The sequence below is a fragment of the Lepidochelys kempii genome, chromosome 1 (assembly GCF_965140285.1).
Source record: "Lepidochelys kempii isolate rLepKem1 chromosome 1, rLepKem1.hap1, whole genome shotgun sequence".
Taxonomy (NCBI): Eukaryota; Metazoa; Chordata; order Testudines; family Cheloniidae; genus Lepidochelys; species Lepidochelys kempii.
Window position 1 is genome coordinate 22341105 of NC_136380.1, and position 23619 is coordinate 22364723.

The 23619-nt window shown below is 42.3% G+C and overlaps 1 protein-coding gene across 10 annotated transcripts in view; it reads right to left on the bottom strand.

The window, feature by feature from the left end:
- Positions 1 to 23619, bottom strand: part of DLG2 (discs large MAGUK scaffold protein 2) — a 1468504-nt gene that overhangs the window by 995344 nt on the left and 449541 nt on the right. The window lies entirely within an intron of this gene.

Here is a 23619-nt window from a genome sequence, read left to right on the forward strand (position 1 = left end):
CTTCTACCTAACAGCTTTGTCCCTGAGTGCTATAATTATTAATAGCGAGTCTTCCAAAAGAACTGTTTTACATTTTAGGACAATCATGATAATATTATTTTGCATTACATTTTAAGCCAATGTTTCTACGCAATCTTAAAGCATGGCTTTACTCTGAAAAGAAAGTCTGACATTGGGAGCTTCCATTTTTGCCAAACTCTCAGTGATTTGCCTATTAAACTTGCCCATTAAAAGTAAAAAGATGTTTTTTCTGTGAACTAAGCCTGGGATTCAGAATCCATACTTTGTTCTTTTGAGTTCATGTATTAAAGTTTCTGCAATCAGATGATGGTGATCAGAATGTTGATGATGCAGAAGGAAGAGAAGAATCAAGTTCACTCTGGTAGAGATATACTGGCTCCTTAGTGATAACAGGATCAAAGTCCCAGTTATTAATTATTTGTATTGTGGTAACAGCTGAAAACCTGAAAACATAGTCCGTTCCCCAAAGATCTTACCATATATATTCCAAGAGCTGGACACAACAAACAGAGGCAGAGAGAGAGCACAAGAGAGACAACTGTGATTAGTGTCATAAGATGTCAAGTATCAGTGTGTAGCCGTGTTAGTCTGTATCCACAAAAACAACAAGGAGTCTGGTGGCACCTTAAAGACTAACAGATTTATTTGGGCATAAGATTTCATGGGTAAAAAACCCACTTCTTCAGATGCATGGAGTGAAAATTACAGATGCAGGCAAAGTAGGCAACAAGGTTTGTTACAGGGATTGGTTCCTGGGTTAGTATTTCTGTGGTGTGGGGTGTAGTTGCTGATGAGTATTTACTTCAGTGTGGGGGGCTCTCTGAAAGCAAGGACTAGCCAAGGTCGGGAGAGTGAGGGATCATTTTCCAGGATAGGTTGTAGATCATTGATAATGTGTTGGAGAGGTTTTAGCTGGGGGCTGTATGTGATGGCCAGTGGTGTTCTGTTATTTTCCTTGTGGGGCCTGTCCTGTAGTAGGTGATTTCTGGGTACCCATCTCACTCTGTCAATCTGTTTCCTCACTTCCCCAGGTGGGTACTGTAGTTCTAAGAATGCTTGATAAAGATCTTGTAGGTGTTTGTCTCTGTCTGAGGGATTGGAGCAAATTCGGTTGTACCTTAGGGCTTGGCTGTAGACAATGGATCGCGTGATATGTCCTGGATGGAAGCTGAAGGCATGTAGGTAAGTATAGCGGTCAGTAGGTTTCTGGTATAGGGTGGTGTTTATGTGACCATCGCTTATTTGGTGTCCAGGAAGTGGATCTCGTGTGGACTGGTGCAGGCTGAGGTTGATGGTGGGGTGGAAATTGTTGAAATCCAGGTGGAACTCTTCAAGAGCCACCTTCCTGTGGGTCCATATGATGAAGATGTCATCAGTGTAGCGCAAGTAGAGGAGGGGCGCTAAGGGACAAGAGCTGAGGAAGTGGGAAACAGATTGACAGAGCGAGACGGGTACCCAGAAGTCACCTACTACAGGACAGGCCCAACAAGGAAAATAACAAAACACCACTGGCCATCACATATAGCCCCCAGCTAAAACCTCTCCAGCACATTATCAACGATCTACAACGTATGCTGGAAAACGATAGGATAGACCTTGGGAGGCAGGCCAGTCCTCGCTTATAGACAGCCCCCCCAACCTGAAGCACATACTCATCAGCAACTACACACCACACCACAGAAACAGTAACCCAGGAACCAATCCCTGGAACAAACCTCATTGCCTACTCTGTCCCCATATCTACTCTAGCGACACCAGCAGAGGACCCAACCACATCAGCCACACCCAGCATGGACTCATTCACCTGCACATCTACTAATGTTATATATGCCATCATGTGTCAGCAATGCCCCTCTGCCATGCACATTGGCCAAACCGGACAGTCTCTACGTAAAAGAATAAATGGACGCAAATCGGACATCAGGAATGGTAACACACAAAAGCCAGTAGGAGAACACTTCAATCTTTCTGGACATTCTATAACAGATCTAAAAGTAGCAATAATTGAACAAAAAACTTCAAAAACAGACTTCAAAGAGATTTCATTTGCAAATATAACACCATTAATTTGATCTTGACTAGGGACTGGGAGTGGCTGGCTCACTACAAAAGCAACTTTGCCCAGGGGTGAGTTTGTAGGAGGGATTATAATAAAACACATTTCTGTTGGATGAGTAGCAGATATGATATTAAATGCACACGCAGTAGATATGTTGAGTAAAGGAGGATGCTGGTTTTATATACTCATTTTTCTGACTATAACCACAGTTTGAATATCAGTTATATTGATTGGCCTTTCATGCTCTTCTCCTCTACTCTTTACCTCTCCCTACAGCATCTTCATGCTTGCTGAGGTCAATCATCAAGGTATATTGTATAGGATATATGGCACTAGAGAATCACCTCAGCAGTGCTGCACTGCCAATGGGGTGGACAGGATGTGCTTGTGACACATGCTACACTTCAATCTCTTTGGTCACGCGATAACAGACCTAAAAGTGGCAATATTACAACAAAAAAACTTCAAAACCAGACTCCAATGAGAGACTGCTGAACTGGAATTAATTTGCAAACTGGACTGCATTAAATTAGGCTTGAATAAAGACTGGGAGTGGATGTGTCATTACACAAAGTAAAACTATTTCCCCATGTTTATTTTTCCCCCCACTGTTCCTCACACGTTCTTGTCAACTGCTGGAAATGGCCCACCTTGATTATCATTACAAAAGGTTCCCACTCCCCCGCTCTCCTGCTGGTAATAGCTCACCTTACCTGATCACTCTGGTTACAGTGTGTATGGTAACACCCATTGTTTCATGTTCTCTGTGTATATAAAATCCCGCTACTGTATTTTCCACTGCATGCATCCGATGAAGTGAGCTGTAGCTCACGAAAGCTCATGCTCAAATAAATTGGTTTGTCTCTAAGGTGCCACAAGTACTCCTATGCTTTGTGGTACTCGCTTTAACTGTTTGAGACATGCACTAGTAGCCTACTAATGCATTTCTGGTGTGGTATATTAGAATATTGCTGCTAGAATATGGCATCTTAATTCTAAATGTCTTTCTAAAAGGATGTTAACAACATTTTTTCTGGGATTTTAGCAACACATCCCTCCACTATTAACAGCTCACACCAGGAGAACAAAAGAGAATTTTTATTTATTTATTTATTTATTACTATTTTGACTAATTATTAGTCTGATTTTTTTCTCTTCCATTTCTTTTTAAGATTCCTTGCACTAACTGGGCCCTTTGTCCTTTCCACTAGCCCCATAAGCCTGCCTGCCGTTTCAACACTCCGGTTTTGGCCCATGGGCTGCTCTTGACCGTTGCTTTCTATTGTAAAAGTGAATCAGGCTTCTAATTTAGTTTTTACAATAAAAAGATTAAAAGTGAACTAATACTGGCCTGAGGGTTGGAAACCCTCGTTGAGAAGAGAACCAGGCTCTTGTTCGATCATGGGCAGTTTAAACTAGAACCTCCCCCTTGCCCAGCCAAACTCCCTCTGTGTAAAGGTTCTAGTCCGCAGCCCCGGACTACCCATGGAGTCAGCGCCTATGCACTGAACACAGACAGACTCAAGAACAAAAGGAACAGTTTCTTAGCTTCCAGCCCCAAAGCCACTTTAGCCAAAAGCTCTCTCACTAGCTTTTTCCAGGGTCACACTGTGCTCACAGGTTTCAGAGTGGTGGCAGCCGTGTTAGTCTGTATCAGCAAAAACAATGAGGAGTCCTTGTGGCACCTTGGAGACTAACAATTTTATTTGGGCATAAGTTTTCGTGGGCTAAAACCTACTTCATCAGATGCATGGAGTGAACTTACAGTAGGGAGGTATAAATACACAGCATGGCTCCTGGCTTGGCTTTCTTGCCTCTCTCTCCCTGTTCTTATCTGTTCTCAGTTTCTGTGTGATCTATCCTCTCTTTCTCTCTGCTCAAAACAATCTGTATAAGAGGCGAATGCTACAGAAGCCCAGAACACATGAGTTGGGATTGAGGAGGAGGAGGTTTTCCTGGCACAGCATGAGTTGAGGAAGGAACTTCATTGAAGTTGCACCAGTTTGTTTACACCATATCCAGGGGTGAAAGTAAGTTGAAGGACTTACTGGTACGTTGGAATCCAGAGCAAGGGGGGTGGCCTCAACTGGAAGAGGCGTGGACTTAAATCCCTGGGCCCTTTAAATCTTGATATAAAGACTTGGATTTAAAGGGCCCGGGGCTCCAGCTGTGGTAGTGGTGGCTGGGAGCCCTGGGCTCTTTAAATCACCCCCGAGCTACCAGCTGCAGAGGCCGCTGGGAGCCCTGGAGTTCGGGGGCAATTTAAAGGGCCCAGGGCTCCAGCTGCCGCTACCGCAGTGGAGCCCCAGGCCCTTTAAATCACTGAGGAGCCCTGGGGGCTCCCGGCTGCCACTGCTACCCCAGGGCTCTGGGCTCTCGAAGAGCTTTAAAGAGCCTGGGGCTCCACTGTGGAAGCAGCTGCTGGAGCCCCGAGCCCTTTAAATCCCCACCTGAGCCCTGCTGCCCGAGCCCTGGGGTAGCAGCAGCCGGGCTCCGTCAGGGATTTAAAGGGCCCCGGGGCTCCAGCCGCCGCTACCGCCCCGGCCCTTTAAATCCCCTCTGGAGCCCCGCCACCGCTACCCTAGGACTTCGGCAGCAGGGCTCCAGTGGGGATTTAAAGGGCTTGGGGCTCCGGCAGCCACTACTGCCCCGGCCCTTTAAATCCCCGCCAGAGCCCCACCGCTGCTACCCCAGGCGTTGGGCAGCAGGGCTCAGGTTTGTATTTAAAGGGCCCCGGGGCAGGGGCAGTGGCAGGGGCTGGAGCCCCCGCGCCCTTTAAATCCCCACCAGAGCCCCTCCACCGCTACCCCAGGGCTTTGAATTGCTGTCTGGTAAAGCCGGTCCTGGTACAGCGCACCGGCTCTTGCAGGTACGCCGTACTGGGGCGTACCGGCTTACTTTCACCTCTGCATCAGAATTTGATCCACTATGTTAGGCAGGGCTCTTTGTGTGTTTAAAACTCCCATCCTGTCTCCTTTCCTTTTTTAAAACCTATTTGGTGCAATGGGTAGACAGGAATCTTCTTTTGAAAATTTGGACCCCATTATGCTAGGTGCTGTATAAACACATACAAAGTCACAGTTTATGCCTGAAAGAGCTTACAGTCTAAAGGGAATGGGAAATATTTATCATAATTCAGTTCCATTCTAGTAAGTCATACTGAACACATAATATACACGGTCTTTAACTCAAAAGAGAAAAATGGAGCAATAAATTCTATTTGTCACTCAAAAATATTGACTGTGTTAATGTTTTGTATTATCCCTAAATAGGCATGTTGAAATTAACTGACAAAATAAGCAACATAGTTGCCAGCTGATAAGAATTTCTAAAACATGCTGGCTGTTTTGTGGGAGGATTTCATCCTCGGGGAAAAGAGATTTTCTGCACTAAAAAGGGGACTTTGGAGCACACCCTTCCCTGACGAAACAATGTGACTCATCTGCACTCAGTCTGAAGCTGGGATAATTATGGTATTTGTGCTGGGATTAAAGCATGCAATATTTACATTGTTTGAGTTCACAGAGCTTCTGCAATAATAAATTGTTTTGTGTGATCCTGTGGGTAGGCACTAGACGGGGACTTAGGACACTTGGGTTCTATTCCTGACTCTGCTACTGATGTGTTCTGTGGCTTTGGGTGAATCATTTCATCTCTCTGTGCCTACTTCCCCTCCAACCCTTTCTCTGTGAGACTATAAGCTCTTTGGGGGCATGGACTGTCTCTTACTAAGTCTTTGTACACTGTCTAGCACAAGAGGCTCAGATCTTGATAGGGGCTTCTAGTAACTATTATAATATACATAATTTTGTGTAGCAGGTATTGGTGGTTTTTAGGAAATGGTCTGTAGAGATCATTTCAACAAATAAGGTTTTTTCTTAGGGGGAAGGTAAAGGGTGGGCACTGGAATAGAAGGGTGTGGGGCCTTGTATAGATTTGGACAGTTGAGATAAAGACCCAAACTTTCAGATATTTATCCAGAGAAAACTCTCAACCTTTTAGGTTTCCACATTCCAGTCTATTTTATGTTGTTTTGAGGCTGATTGATGGGGAAATACAAGGGACAAGGGATCAGTGTGAGTAGCTCAGTACTCAGATCTTTTGACCGTCAGACCACTTATTTTGCTCCTTAAATAAGAATTCAGTAGCCTAACTCATTTCTGAAAATCTGGGCCAGGAAATATGCCTCTGAAAAGTGCTAGTTCTTGCGGGGAGTTAGGAGAGTGGAGTGGAAAAGCAACAAAACTGCCCTACTGACTTTTCAAATAGAACATTAACCCAATAAAGTCTGCACATGTACCTTACATCACACCAAAAAGTTTAGTGCTTGTGGTGTTCTGTCCCATCTAGTGGCACCAAGACCACTCAGAAAGAGAGATAAAATGAGTCTGCTCTACAGCTTTAGCTAACAGCCAGTTGGCTTTTAGCTCATGCAGTAGAGGCTCATACAGTGAGATCCCAGGTTCGATCCTGCCTGCTGATGACTGGAGTGTCTCAGTATTACACTTGCAACACAGATGTGAAATTGCTCTCACTGTCTCTCCCGTTATACAGTGATGAAGGTGGAGGCATGAGGAAGGATTAGGATTAAGCACTTGGATTCTGAGTATCTTGGTGTTTGTAATTTTCATGAAGCAAAACCAAAATGAGATGTGTTTTTTTCATGGTAGTATCACAATCTAGACCATATCTTGTGTTGGTAGGGGCCCATTATGGGCTCTGTGAGGCATGTAAAAATCTTGTGGAGAAAAAACAACAAATACAAATACTTGAAACACAAATCCAAATGCAGGAAATTGTGCATACCCTTTGTGAAAATGAAAGTAACTAGAGAATGAAGTGATAGAGTGTTATAGTTATTTTTTTCAGCACTCAAGAGTAGGCCAGTACTTAAGAGTGAAAGACAGAACTGGTTATACACTCTTCTTGTACCAGGATAACTACACTGGTTAGGGTGCTGGTTTTACCAAAACAGCTATACTGGTACAACCCCTCATGTGAATGCAGTTATATCCTTTCCCTCTCACAGGAGTAAGTAATTCTACTATAAGCACCTGTATGCACAACTTTTGTGTGTAGACAAGCCCATAATCCATGACTGGAAGAGTTTAGGTACACGCTAAAAAGAACGATTGGTTTTCTGATTTACTTAATTTTTTTAAACCGGTCATTTTTAGCCAAGTTCCACCACCAAAAATATTCTCTTTAATAAAACAAAAACCTTTGCAGATAGTGTAATGAATTTTCCTCATCAAAAGAACCGTACAGTTGTAACCACAACTTAACAGCTTCTCAAACAGTGGAGAGGTAGGGGGAACTAAACACCAGTATCCTTGAGAATGGTTAATACACACTACATGGTTGGCTTTTACTTCTGAGATTATGAAAAGTGGACATTTTTGGTGTCTAAAACAATGTCCTCCAAAACACTCAGTGCTCCTTTTATCAGCATCATTTTTAATTTGTAGCCCTTTGTTTTTTTGAACTGGAGTATTTCGGCAAAGCTTTCCAATAAGTGTTCATGAAACTTTGCCCAACAAAAATGCTAAGCCTTACGCCAAAGAAAGGTCAGATTCCGCCCTTTCATCTGAGGCATCAGAGCACAAATGCAGTAATCAGTAATACCTCATATAATGTAAAGAGAACACCTTTGTTTAGACACAAACTGCATCAGCTTTAGGAGATACACATTGATATTAAGATACTGATGGTTTGAAAAAATTTGAGTGTCATTTTTCCCAAGCTTCCAAGCAAATGTTGACCGGAATAATAAATGGCTCTGGTTTGGATCACTCTCCTCTTTTGTTGCTTTTACATACCTGCCCAGCTAATCTCCAAGGATAAAACAATGAACAACAACTTCATTTAAACAGCAAAGGAGGAGGACAGGTAAAGGCTGAGAGCCAAAAAAAAAAATGCATGGAATAAAATTTAGAACTGTACAAAACTAGATTTTATTTTTGCTTTGCAGAACTACAGATGTTAAGTTTGGAACTTGCATAGGCTGTCAAAGAAATGACTTCATTAAGTGCAGGTAAATAATATACTCTTATGATTGTTTCAGAGTAGCAGTTGTGTTAGTCTGTATCCGCAAAAAGAAAAGGAGTACTTGTGGCACCTTAGAGACCTACTGACCGTAATGCCTACCTACATGCCTCCAGCTTTCATCCAGACCACACCACACGATCCATTGTCTACAGCCAAGCTCTGCGATACAACCGCATTTGCTCCAACCCCTCAGACAGAGACAAACACCTACAAGATCTCTATCAAGCGTTCTTACAACTGCAATGCCCACCTGCTGAAGTGAAGAAACAGATAGAGAGAGCCAGAAGAGCACCCAGAAGTTACCTACTGCAGGACAGGCCCAACAAAGAAAATAATAGAACGCCACTAGCCATCACCTTCAGCCCCCAACTAAAACCTCTCCAACGCATCATCAAAGATCTACAACCTACAGCCTATCCTGAAGGACGACTCATCACTCTCACAGATCTTGGAAGACAGGCAAGTCCTCTACTTACAGACAGCCCCCCAACCTGAAGCAAATACTCACCAGCACCCACACGCCACACAACAAAACCACTAACCCAGGAATCTATCCTTGCAACAAAGCCCGTTGCCAACTGTGTCCACATATCTATTCAGGGAATACCATCATAGGGCCTAATCACATCAGCCACACTATCAGAGGCTCGTTCACCTGCACATCCACCATCATGTGCCAGCAATGCCCCTCTGCCATGTACATTGGCCAAACCAGACAGTCTCTACGTAAAGGAATAAATGGACACAAATCAGATGTCAAGAATTATAACATTCAAAAACCAATTGGAGAACACTTCAGTCTCTTTGGTCACGCGATTACAGACCTAAAAGTGGCAATTCTTCGACAAAAAACTTCAAAAACAGACTCCAACGAGAGACTGCTGAATTGGAATTAATTTGCAAACTGGATACAATTAACTTAGGCTTGAATAGAGACTGGGAGTGGATGGGTCATTACACAAAGTAAAACTATTTCCCCATGTATATTCCCCCCCGCCCCCCCACTGTTCCTCACACGTTCTTGTCAACTGCTGGAAATGGCGCACCTTGATTATCACTACAAAAGGTGCCCCCCCCATTCTCCTGCTGGTAATAGCTCACCTTACCTGATCACTCTTGTTACAGTGTGTATGGTAACACCCACTGTTTCATGTTCTCTATGTATATAAATCTCCCCACTGTATTTTCCACTGCATGCATCCAATGAAGTGAGCTGTAGTTCGCGAAAGCTTATGCTCAAATAAATGTGTTAGTCTCTAAGGTGCCACAAGTACTCCTTTTCTTATGATTGTGTTTCTACTGAGTGCACAGACTTACTTTTTTTTTTTTTTTTTAAAGTGGACCTATACTACACCCCCAGTCCTGACTCGTGGTAGGGGAAGACTATCTATCCTACATCCTTTCTAAAGGTGTAGCGGCAGTGATGCTAAAGTCATACCAACATAAAACTGGAATAATGCATTGGTGAATCAGGCCCACAATATGAAGCATAAATGATCAAACCCCTAAGCTTCAGTTTTGCCGAGCAAGTTTTACTTGATTTTGATATGTCTAGCCCAAAGACAGTGTTCACAAAAAGCCAGAAAGAGCTATAAAATAAACTAAAGACATTTGTAAACCACATTGACAGGTGTCTTGGAAGAAAGGAAGGATGGTTTAGGAAGAAGAATGATTTTGTAGTTAAGGCACTGGAATGGGATTCAGGAACTGATCCACAGCATCCTGCAGTTAGTAGGAGTCTTTCCATTGACTTCAGTGGTCTTTGGATCAGGCCCTTAGGATCTGGGCTCTAGTCCCTTCTCTGCCACCGACTTCCTGAATTACCTTGAGCAAGTTGTTTCACCCTGTCTACTAGACTGTTGGTAACATTTCTGTACTGTCCTCCAGAAGGATAGGCTGTGTCCTAATAGATTGTTTTGTACTCTAATTGCTACATCACACATGCAGTTTATATTCAAAATCTCTTTTGCATATGTACCCAGCTCAGCTCTGCAGCTAAGCATATAGAGCAGCGTAAATTGCTAAGGACTGCAGACAGCAATATTGCTTTAACAGCTAGTAGAAATTATGCAGTGATGAATTTAAATAAGTTAAAAGAAAAGGAGTACTTGTGGCACCTTAGAGCTGTAGCTCACGAAAGCTCATGCTCAAATAAATTGGTTAGTCTTTAAGGTGCCACAAGTACTCCTTTTCTTTTTGCGAATACAGACTAACACGGCTGTTACTCTGAAACCTTAAATAAGTTACTTGAGCGAAGATATAGGCCCCATCCCAAAAGACTTTTGCAGGACAATAATCTTTATCCACAGGAGCAGTCCCATTCCCTTCAGTGTAACTAAGCAAATGAGTAAAAATTTTCATGGAAAAGGACTGTAGGATCAGGCTTCATTTTTTCCAGTGAGAGAAAAATATTCTTTTCAAACCATATGAACAGGAGACTGGAGATAACGTATCTCAAGTGTTACTTATGTAACAGTGTGACTGCAAAGTTGGAATTATTATGTCCTGAATTCTGCAGACTTCTGAAAGCTTTGAAAAGCTTCATGCTGTCTTATAAAATCATGCTACAACCTCCTCTCAGGTTTTTCCTGGTGATATCAACATTCTCTTGAATCAAAATTAAATTAAGTGCTTACTGGAAGCTAACATCCCTGAAATCAATTTCAAAAGTCAATTTAGCGTACATGGTGTCTCAAAGAACCATAGAAATGTTATTATTAATGTGAGCAAATCTACTACTGCTTTGTTTTTCTAGTTTCACAACTCACAAGATCTACTGTGATGAGGTGTATAGCTCGGGCCACATGGATGAAGAAGGGCCAGAGAGGCCCTTGTGTTAGGGGAAACCCCACTCCTCCGGCCCTGTCAACCATGCATGACAGGGAGGACGCCTTTAAAAGGGAGGAAAATGCAGTCAGCCGTGGGCAGGAGGGAAGGAGAGCAGGATTGCCCTTAGCAGCTGACTGCAGGAGTGACCTGTGAAGCTATGCAGGGAACGCCTAGGCAGGAGACCTTTATGCTGACCCAGAGGAGAATACAGCTGACTCCCAGGGTAAGATGGCTGAGCCTGTTTCAAGAGATCCAGCCACAGAGATTTCCCCAACCTCCTTACACTGGGACTGGATCATTGGCAGCACTGTGAACTTGCCACCCGCTGCTTTGCTGGGACCACAGGGAGGGAGTATCCTTGAATATGTGGGGGTTTGTGACTTTCATTTTGATCCCCCAACTGGAGAGACTTAAGGAGGCCCACAAAGGACAGTCCTCCTCCCACTCTTCAAACAGTAGGGAAATGGGGCCTGTGTTGTGACCACCCAGTGTAGATAACTGGTCATAATCACGTTCTCCCACGCCCTGAGGGAGGAACCACCAAGGACTCTTACACCTACCTTATGTGAGCAAAGCCTGCATTTCAATCCCTGCAGTGATTGAGGATCTATGTAAGGAGGATTGATTCAAACTGCCCAATTTGGTAAAGCCAAAAGAAGTATCACTGAATAAACCTTGTGTCCCTTTGTTATCGCTTGCTAAACTGGCAGAATAAGTCTGGTCTTTCCCAAAATACAAACAACATTGGTACATGCTGCTAGGAAGATGATGTCTGTCATCTCTGTAGCATCAGTTGGGTGAAAATGCTTTGATCTTGCAAGGAAAATTAAATTTGGCAAAAGTCTCGAATTTTCTCCAGGAGCCACCTTTGGCCATTGAATAGCTGTGTGCCAACATCAGGGACAACAAACAGGATGTTGTATCCTGCAGGACATCACATTTGGAAACTCATCCCACTAATGTGGGTAGATGAATCAACAGATTTAAATACTGAGAGTGCCTGTTCCCTTTTAGAACCTGCACAACCTCCCTTCGCAGTAAAGGTGGAGGACTCTCCTACGTGGACTATGACATCAAATCTGCTGATTCATCTAACCACATTGTGAGAAGAGTTTCCAAACAGGATGTCCCGTGGGATACAAAATCCTGTTTGTTGTCTCTGATGCTGGCACACAATTATTGAATGACCAGAGGAGTATATTTTAAAAGGCACATATGGAAGAAAGTAACTGCCTAACTCTCATTTACTTTGGTAATGAAAATAAATGGGAGTTTGGCATCTACCTGACATTTGTGACTTTTTAAATCTTTCCCAAAGTTTTTAAATGGTAGATTCGCCCATATTCCAAATTGTTGGGCTGGGTTGGGAGGCAGCATTCACTCACAAACACAATACATTTCCTTGTCAAAACTGAGGGAGAATGCAATCTTCTAGCTCAATCATAGAAGTTAACTAGAAACAGGCTACCAAGAAAAGATGTGAAATGAGAACTTGAGGCTACCATAATGAATACACAATTTGGTTAAGGAAATTTAACCCCTCAAAGTGGACTTTTGGAGAATGTGGCCTCGCTTCTCCATTATGTCTGAGGCTGTGTTTGGATGTGGTGAAGAAGAGTGGGCACAGGGAGCCAATGGCAGCTCCCTAAGCCTTAGCAACCCAGTCCCAGGGGCCTGCTCTGATTTCTGCTACTTGCATAAAGTAACTAGCACATGTGGTGGCAACACCACTCAAATTAGGCCCATCCACCCCTGAGCACATGGAGACAGAGGGATGGGATGGCCAACTCTGAATGCGGGAAATATTTGCCAACTGGGATAGAGGTTTTGGGGGTCAAAGCAGGACAGTTCTACGAAATCTGGGACTGTGGGGAGGTAGGTATGTGGTGAACCAAAGAATATGGCTTTTTATGTTCCTCCATTCCTTTATGAAATATAAATGGGGGAACCCCTATGCTCCCGTCCATTCAAAAACATAAGCAAATATTCTGCCAATGCAGCAGCTACTAAGGAATTAAAGAAGTGTTGTGGAGGGATTCTAAATTTGCTTCGTAGCTGGAGAAATGAATAGAAATTATTCATGGAGTATAAGTCTGCAATTATCTCAATTCCTTTTTTCTCTGCATGACCTTACAAACCTAGAATTTTAAGACAGGAGTAATGAATTGTTGTTAAATACTACTTGGACTTTATACAGAGCATTTAAATGCTTTTTATCTGCATTTTCTTCATTACTTGCAGAAAAACCTAAATCTCTTCAGCGAGCAGAGATAACTCTTTGCATCTCCTTTCAAAATTAACAGATTTATATTTAAATATGAATTTACAGCTGTGCCCTGCTTGGTAGCTGCCTGCCTAGCCTGGTAGCTTTCAGAAGCAATGGCTAGTTCAATCAGTGATAAAATTGAGATATTTGAAGAGGAGAAACTGAGAGTCTCACATTTTTCTTCCCCTTGTAGCAAGCTTTTCAAGGGGAGGTTTCTGAATCTTCCCAAGTACCAGCTTTTGACATCCCCTTCAGGGGCTGAGCTTGAGAGTGTTTTATACTACCCTTCCAGCCCGCTGGTTGTCTGTTTGCAAATGCAACTAAACTTCCCAGCTCCTGGGAACTAATCTTCCCACTCTGTTTTCTCCTCACATGCAATTCAAGCTTCATGGCTTGTCCTTCAAGACTCTACCACTTTCTCTTGCTAACTTCTCTGCTCTCAAGTCCTCCCACCTGGGCTCTCACTCACTTTCCTTCGAACTGCATTCTTTCTTCTAACTGCATCCTCTGCTTCCTTCCACTCCCTGATTCATGCCTTCTTTCATATTTAAAGTAGCCCGCTCCCACTTTGCCAACTATCTCCTTCACCTCAAAATTGCTCCTCAAATTCTGTGCTGATCTCATCTCAAAAAATATAGTCCTTCTCATACGTCTATCTAATCTGCATAAGATTTGAATATAGTGATCATTGCCAAAGTCTGAGCACTTACATTCACCTTCCATGAATCCTATTTGTCTGGATTATATGGTAAGATCTTTGAGTCAGGGACCTTGGATGACATCCCGTTTCCTTGAAGTCAATGGCAAAACTCCTAGTAATTTCAATAAGGAGAGGATTTCACGCCTTATCTTTTTCGTGTTTTTGACATAGGCTGTTAGAGAGAGGTTGTCTCTTATCTTTATACCATGTTAAGTGCAAATGCTTTCTATGTCATATTGTACACACACAGCTCTATAACTAATCAGCAATGATACATACACTGTACAAGCAAGTTTGGGGTAAATATACTGCTTTTTCACTCACAAAAATTCTTCATGGAAAAATTGAATATTAAGTGAAAATGTCAAAACATTGTCTTTACACCCTTATCTGGGAGTTTGGGGCACAGAGGAGGGAAGGGGTGAGGAAAATGTTGCTCGGCTCCAATACTGGGGAATTTTTCACACTACTAAACCTAGAGGGAATATCTTTCTAAAGACAAGAAGAATTCAGTTTCCATAGTAACTCAGTGAAAGGGCTCCCTTACAGTCCAAATTTAGCAGAGTTGTGTGTGCTGGTTTATTCAGCAGACTACCGTTCACTTGAGGCTACAGTGTAACCACTAAATTCATTATATCTAGGATGGCAGGTTGAACTGGAACTGGGATTGACAAGATGGCCCGCTAAAAATGTGTAAAGCTAAAAATAACAACACAGTCTTGAAAACCAGTGAGAAATCATAAGTGAAAAGAGGAGATAAATCAATGTCCTTATATTGACTTGAAATATCATATTATGCTATAAAACTGTTAAGTATTTACTATGGATAATTTTCATCCCACTACATACCATTCATTTATTTAACCTCCCTACTTCTATAGAGATATCACCTATCAACCTCATTGTAGAGACCACCACATTTCTCTGCCAACTTTTATTCACTCAGAAAGGAAGGACATGCAATCTACCTGTCTACTCTAGGATATTAGATTGTGCTTTCCTGGGAGAATATATGAGAGAACAGGATGGGAAGTAATTATCTATTGTTTAAATTTAGGGTAAAAAAAATCTGATCTAGCCAATACATTTACTGTACATAAAGAAAATTGAAGAATATATTACAGTTGTGAAATGTGCTAGTTGTACCATTTATAATTGTAATTACTTAGCTGTGAGAGGCCCAGTGAAGTTCAGTCAGCATCAGAAAGAAGAAAAGGAAGGTGTCCTAATGAAGAGGTTGATTAGAGTGAGAGTTAGCACTAAGTGCTGATGAGGATTTTCATTTTAAGATTACTTAGAGTAAATTACCTCAAATTAATGCTCTCAGAATTTCTATTCCAAATGACCAAGCACAGCTTGAAGTTGGTTGTGACCAAAATAGCTTTGAAACACTTTGCCTGCCCAGTGTCCACGAGCTGAGTCCCGCCCCATATTCAACAGAACACAGAGAGTGAAGCCTCGATCACATGATGGCATTTTCAGGATCAACTCGGTTGTGGTAGCAGGATTAGTGTAGGCAAAACTGTCACCAATTTAACCACCATGTCATGTGCTTGAAAAACCAGCAACACATTGCAATATCCAAGCGTGAGGTGCTTCAACTATCTTTGCATACATAAAGGAGCACATTTTTCATAACAGGCAGCCTCTATTTTGCGGGCACGAGTTGCATTTTTTTATCAGCAAATCAGTTGCAGATTCAAATCTGGCTACTTTTATTTGTAACTACCTGGCTGTAGGTATAATTTTCTGTGCACACCACTCAGCTGCTAGCACAACCTGTCTCCATTCCAATGCCAATCACTGTGGAGCTTGGGTCATCAGCAGGACTGAACCCAGGACCTTCAGCACCAAACACTTTACACATGAGCTAATGGAGTAACTCCATTATTTTTATTAGCAAGCAGTAGCCTGCTATAGTTGCTGGATCCAGCAAGAAGAGCTAGACAATCAAACACACTAAAACAATTTATTTATTACATATGCAGCAGTACTGCTGGCTCAAAAGAAGAAAAGAGAGAAAAAGGAACAGTATTATGTGTGCATATATGGCCAAGAATCAAAACAACCCACTAATACTGGTAGGTTGAATTTAGGGCTGACTTGACATCAACATTTCAATGACTTTGTGGCTGAAGTAAGAAAAAAGTAAACAGGTTTTACATGATAATCACCTTTCAAATGATTACTAAAAATGCTTGTTCAATGAAATGACAGCTAAATAAATTAAAGCTTCTGTTAACACTTTAACCATACTCAAAGAGACAAATTAAGATAGTTAAATATCTGTCTCTTGGGGTACTGACATTGCTGAAGGCACTAGAGAGAACTAATCAGCTAATTGTAATTTACATATATTAATATGTTATTAAATATTAAGATGGACAATGTTTGGGTGACATTTAACAGGGAGTGTGTAGGGGACAGACTAGCTAGCTAGCTACTACCCGCCAGGAACTTTCTAATCACAAATATGCTGTAACATAAAATGTTAAGTGAAGTATCATTGACTATAAATGCTGGTATAATGAAAGGTCCAGAGAGTAACAAGGAGGACATATCTTGCCATCTGCTGAGAACTTTTGTTAATTGTTAATAACAACTCAAACCAGGTTCAAAGCCCTGTCTGGTCAGTTACATATATACACAAGGCTAGTAAGCCATAACAGGATTTGTTTGTGTCATTCCTCATGCAAGAGTCTGATGATACAGCCTACTGTGATGTTCATGATTTTATTTTTGCCAATATAGTAAATTCTTTTCAGTTAGCAGGCAGGAGTTATATCCCATGTCCCAGAAACACTGCTGTGCTTCAGAGTCAGTTTCTCTGCAAAGAATTCTGCATCACTTCTGTTACCAGGATAACTTCAAAGCACCATTTGTCCATACTGGTAGACACTGCCAGCTGACATGTTCTAAGGCTGCCTGCGCTACACAGTTCCAAGGCCACCAGTATTTGCACTGGCGTATGAGATTAGCATTACAGGCAATGTCACATAGCCAATTACAGGATATCATGTCATCACTGGGGCTCTACTACAGAACAGAGCAAGTACTAAGGACCTAAAAACTAGTTTTCCAAAAGTGTTAAATGAATGCTATTAAGGGCATACACTCTATTTGTACTTTACTTTGCACTGCCAGTGATGTGATAACATATAACTGACCTGATGACATTAGACATCTGTCTAAACAGTTACTTTAAGGATAACCCAGTATCATTGACAATGATGTCTTGTGTGAAAAGAGCAGTATGAAGTTTTCTTCATCCCTCTCCAATCGTGAAAAACCTGAGGACTTTTCACAGCTCCGAGGCCACAGAATTTTGACTGCTTAGAAATTTTATTATCTGATCAGAATCATTGACTGGCATGCATGGTTGGAGATATGGGGCAAGGGTCTCTTTTCTCTCCACACAAGCAGTCAGCCATCAGCATGTCAAGTGCCATCAGCTCATTCCCGAGCCTATACACCATGATGCACTGAAGGCTGGGTGTGTGGATTAAAGGGGTATGTCTAGCCCTGCAGTTGTCTGGCACATAAAATGGCCATCAACAGCAACCAGCAAGGGGATGGTCGCATACAATGCTGTTGAGAGGATCAGCGATATCCACTCCACAGTGCTTTCCCCTGGTTTGCTCTGTGCTCTCCAGACATTGTATCAACTTTTGTGATCCGCCACAATGCACCAGCCAGGGCAGGATTGTACCTTTCTACATAAACAGCCAACTAAGAAATAATTGAAAAGTCTGTGTTTTTCATGTTGCCTTTATTTATATATTAAAAACAAGTCAGCCATTTAAAAAGCCAAACTAAAGACACAATTTGGGGTACATTTTCCTCTCCTCCCCAATATTTACCTGTGCCTCCAGGGGAGTCAGGTTAGTCTGTGTCTTATTTAACTTGGCCACGTAAATGGCTACTGTGGCACATTGGATATCCCACCATTTTTCGAGCTGACCTTTACTTTTACTAATTGGCTGCTGCTGTAGCTATGAAAGAGCAACTCATGCATCATGGCAATCTTTTGTAAAATGTGCTAATGAGAAACTGTTCTGCCTTTTCTCATCTATAGTCTGTGTTTTTGTTTCCTCACTCTTTATTACCAAGGGCGGAGCATTAACTGGAAACAGGAGGCTAGATTTTCAGTCACACATACACAATTGCACACAAATGTGCATGCACTTAATTTATATATGTGTACATCCATTAGGTGCTGACACATCAGCCATCCACACGTGCACACAGCCACTGAGGCACCTAACTGTAAAGTGCACTGAGATCTAAATGGCCATATGCAGATACAAATGACTGATATATGCACGCACATTGGATACTTGCACACATATGTTAGGCATATGCTAATATATATGAGCAACTGTGTGTACCTAATTGTACCCAACATCCTTTTCTTTTATTAGTTCATCTTCTACTCCCATCTATCCTTCATTTGAAGTTCAGATCCTCTTTTGTGAGATCACAACAGCTTGCGGTGGAAATGACGGTCATCAAAATCAAAGGGGGGAGTAACCCCAGCTGTGGAATAAAGTAACAAGATGACACAAACTTTGAAGGGACAACGATTCTGTTTTGATGCAAATAACCAATGTGATAAAGAAATCCAGATAAACATGATCAATCTAGGTTGGATCCTCTGTGAGGACTTTCCATTTGATTTGCGCAGTATGAGTTAAATCATCCTACAAAGCCCAACACATTGCTGCTGCTGCCGCCAACCTCCCTAAGGAGGATGGAGAGAGTCAGCGTTCCCAGCTTGGAAGCAAGGATGAGAAAAAGAGCTCCCTGCCAGGTCCGGGTGTGATCCCTGACTTCATGAATTAAGGTGCATAAAAGTGCCTTGAGATCCTCAGATGGAAGGGTTTACAAACTATCATTGCAGTGGCTGAAGGTGGCTTTCTAATGCTTCTGGTCTGTCACCCTTGAGAACAGAGAAGAACAGAAGGCAAGCTGACCATCCACAAGGCCTAGTGAGGGGAACGAGCACCAGCCTAGCAGGATCCAAATATCCAAAGAGCAAAAACTGAGGAAAGGGGTAACTTAGGGTAGAGGAAACTAGAGAAAGGCAAGCCTATAAATAATGTTTTGCTCTTCTATTGTGACTTCCCTCCAAACAGCTCATAGCTCTTTATAAAGGGCCTGATTCTGAGAACCTTGGCCGAGCACTGTATACACTTGAGAAGTCCCACGGAATGTGAGTAAGCATTGCTGCATCATGATCTAAAAATATTATTCTCAGCAACCCAGTGAGATAGGCAGGTTTCATTCTCCATTTAGCAGATGGGCAAATTAAAGCCGAGCGTCTAGGCAACTTGCTTAAGGTCATACAGGAAATTAGTGGCAGCATCAGAAACCTCCAGCTCTTATCATTCCCAGTCTTGTACTTTAACCCCATGAGTGGAATTTGTCCTAAATGGGGCTGGCATGGGACTTCACTGTAGGGGCAGGTCAGAGGTGATCTGAGGGAATGGAGGTGTCCAAGATCTGTAATCTGCATCTCTGCAGATCCTATGCTTCATGTAACTGGCAGGGAGGGGCTGTGGCTGTTGATCCAGACCCTGGGCTGCCATAGGAGGAACGGGGGGCGGGGGGCACTGGAAGTGCTGTGTGGTAGGCTTGTCCTGGGTTCGGTGGGGGGGAGTTAATTTTACCTCCTCATCCTCCCTGCACTCCACCCACGTAGAGGCAAATGTGCAGGTTTCATGCATGTGAAGTGATTTTCACCCTACAAGCACAAAAGAGGGAATGGTGGAGGGTATTCCAGTGGCTGTGTACATTGAGAATTGGGCCAGTGCCCCATTTATACTCAGGAGCCAATGAGCGTACAAAGGCCAGCTCTGAAACAAAGACCTAAAAAGGTGGTGTAAGGACACTGCAGGCAGCCACTCATTCCAGACACTCGGCTGCCCTAGCTGCTGCACACAGCTCTGGCTGCAAAAGCCACAATAGAGTATCCTCCGAATGAGCCAATGATGACATAAGATAAGCAAAGCTGTTTTTAAATAATGTGGCTTTCTATGAGCTGCTCTATACACATTGTTGATCAGATAATTATTTTGTTTAGGATTGTAATTAATGAAGGAGTATTCATCCATAGCATACAGAGAACACAGCTATTAATAGAGTTTTTGAATGAGACTATCAGAACAGTCGAATCAGATTTATAATGCACAGGTCCATGATCTGCACTGTTATACTTATGCAATTCCAGGGAAATCAGTGGGGTTTGCACTGATATAATGGAAAGATTAATTTAGCTCACAGTTTTTTAATACCAAAGTCAGTGATTTCACCCACTAGGCTACACAGATGCTTTATTATAGCAAAATCAAGAACTTTCATGTAAATTGGCTAGAGTGTGTGCCAAGCCTTCTCCACTAAACATATTTATGCTGGCAAAATAATTACACATTTTCTAGCAGAATTACAGAGCTCAAAGTGTGCTCCTTAGTTCACACAAGGTCTAGACACATGCAAAATTTTAGGAGTCTCTTTTTGTTTGTTTTTACTCAGTTTTGTTTGTACATTAAAAAATTATCACACACACAGAGTAGCCAGTATCTTCCTAGCCCTTCGCTAACATTAACAAGTTTACACTCCTGAGAGGTAAGGAGGTATAACTCTCCATTTTAAGGAGGTGGAAAACAGAGACAGAAAGCTTAAGTGACTTGCCCAAGGCAAAAATCCAATTATAAAGCAGGGACTCAAGAATTTCTAGCTCCCTGTCCTGGGCTGCTCAGGGTATCCACCATACACCTCCTTGCACAATTAAGGTGTAGGAAAAGAAAAAGAATGTTCTTAGCTTTTCATTAAATGTTTTTGATATAAATTCCACTCCTGCTTACAAATTATGTTTGTACATGATGGAAGACTGTACAAGTCTCTTCAAATTACATGAAAAATAAAGTTCCAATATTTAGTATTACCATGAGGATTCTCTTGATTTTTCGCCATGTTAGATTCTGCATAAGAACCTGCAGAACCCAAGGCCACTAGTCCTTACCTAAGTCTCACTACTTTGTACACTTAGATCCTACAGTGATGAGGGCCATATATTGCAGATAGAAAGTGCATCTTTCAGTATGCTTGAAGACTCTAACTTTCTGCTTATTGTACAGAAGGGTTTTTATTTTTTTGGCCCCTTTTGAAGTAGCTGCTGTTTTAGTACAATTGGAAGCTGAGATGTATTTGTTGCCCCAAGGGACTTTTCAAAGGTCTTAATTAGACATTTGTTGTTGTAAAGAGCTTGGGCCTGTGTGACATCACCCAGGGTGCAATCTGAACTGATGGACAGCTATACTCCCTCAGTTCTCCAACCTGGGGTGCCTTTTACATCAGAGAGCAACCACCCCGGTCTGGTCACATGCAGCCTCCAGGATGTAAATCACTCCTAGTTATACTGTATGAGTACTATAGCTAGTCACTTATGAATTACACTGCAGAGTAACACCAGCAAACCTTCAGTCCCAGACTGTCTCCCAGAAATGTGCATCTTGTACTGCCCAGTACCCTCCTGGACAATACAAGCTCATATAAAGTCCGTCATTTCATTAATAGCAAATGATATGCACGAATCTTGTTATCCCAAAAGGAGTTTCCCAAACACTTCAATCTAAACACACTGGTTTAGATAAAACAATAAAACAAATTTATCAACCACAAAAAGATAGATTTTAAGTGATTTTAAGTAATGAGGCATCAAAGTCAGAACTGGTTATAAAGAAGTAAAAAGATAAAATGCAACTAATACATAACTTAACAAGCTAAGTGAATTCAAAGCAAAGGTCTTTCTCACCACAAGTTCAAACAGTCTTAGGCTATGTCCCACTATAGCTATGCTGCTGTAAGGTCTCCCATGTAGCCGCCCTTTGCAAGCAGGAGAGAGTTCTCCTGGTGGCATAATTAAACCACCCCCAGCAAGCGGCGTTAGCTGTGTTGGTAGGAGAGCCTCTCTTGCTGCCATAGCGCTGTCCACACAAGCACTTTTTTGCTGAAACTTCACATCTCTGACCAACAAAAGTTTTACAGAGAAAAATGCTAGTGTAGTGCCTTACTGGCTGAATCTTTCAATCAAGATCCCTCACCAAAGAACCGCTTCCTTTGTTCTTCAAATGCTATTGATGCTCTGGGTAGAGAGAAAGGGAGTGAAGGTTTGGGGCATCTGCTCTTCCCCTTAGAGTCATTTCTCTTGTGCAAGAATCATCTCCAGCTGAGTTTCAGGAGAAAAAGTTTGTGTGGGCAGGAACCTTAAGCTGCTTCTTTGTCAAAATATAGACTTTTTGCCCACACCCTCTCTCCTGCCAAAGAGTGGCCAATCAATTAGGTGATGGTCCATTTGATCTCATTGACACCTGACTGAAGCATTTGTCTCTGTGACTTCCCTCCAGAACATGTTGGAATATGTCTCAGGAATATCACACAGCGGAATCTTATAACTTTATATACAATGTTACCACACATATTTTACCAAGACAATAATTATCAGCAAATCACAAGTTTTCAAATAATACCTCACTAGGCATACTTAGAATATCAGGGTTGGAAGGGACCTCAGGAGGTCATCTAGTCCAACCCCCTGCTCAAAGCAGGACCAATCCCCAATTTTTGCCCCAGATCCCTAAATGGCCCCCTCAGGGATTGAGCTCACAACCCTGGGTTTAGCAGGCCAATGCTCAAACCACTGAGCTATCCCTCCCCCACTTTTGTACAAGTTTTACCATAATCCTCTAAAAGGGGTGAACATAGGGGTACAGAGTGTTGCAGTCTGATCAAGCCTACTGAAGTTGATGGAATTACTCCTATTGACCTCCATGGGCTTTGGATCAGATCTTTAGCGGCCAACATTTAGAAGAGGAATGATTCAGTTTCCTTTCATGAATTGCTGAACAGAACAGAAAAAGCCATGGATAGGAGCTAAGAACAAGAAATAGTGGCTTGTCTTTCTACTTCTAAATGACTCCAATATATTTGAAACCAGAGTCCATATCTAACTTTACATGTAATGAAGAAACAGTTACTTATTGTAACTGTGGTTCTTCAAGATGTAATGCAAATGTGCATTCCATAGTCTCAGAACCTGAGGATGATCCCCAACCCAGCAAGGGCCTCAGTACTGAAGCAGGCCACACAACCTGTTTGGGCAGGTTTTGCTTCAGGCAAGTGTCTGGAGCCACTTAAGCCCATTTCTTGAATGATCGACAGATTGCACAATGCTCTTTAACATGGGTCTTGACACGATAGAGAAAGCACCGTGTGTGGGGATCACTCCCCCACATAAAAGACAATGTTTAACCCCGGTGAGGGCATCACCTAGAAAAACTAAACCAATAAAACTAACACTAATCTCACTAACACTAAGGGTACTACTAACTATGTACAACAAGAGAAAACTACACTAGTTGAGAGATTGTGGGGTTAAGACCACATAGAACTCCAACACCAGACAAAGGGGGTAAGAAGGAACTGAGGGAGGGTCAGCACAGCGCTGCCTTATGTAGCGAGGGGAGAGGCTTTGGTGCACTGGTTAAGGACACACTAAGTGGAATATATGGCTGCATCTACTTGAAGAAGAAGTTGCCATAGTCAGGTGTATTTTTGCTACCTCATTCCTTTAGTTGGTACAGGGTGTCATTTTTTTTTTTACAATGAATTTGATTATCTCCACATTTAAATCAGGTT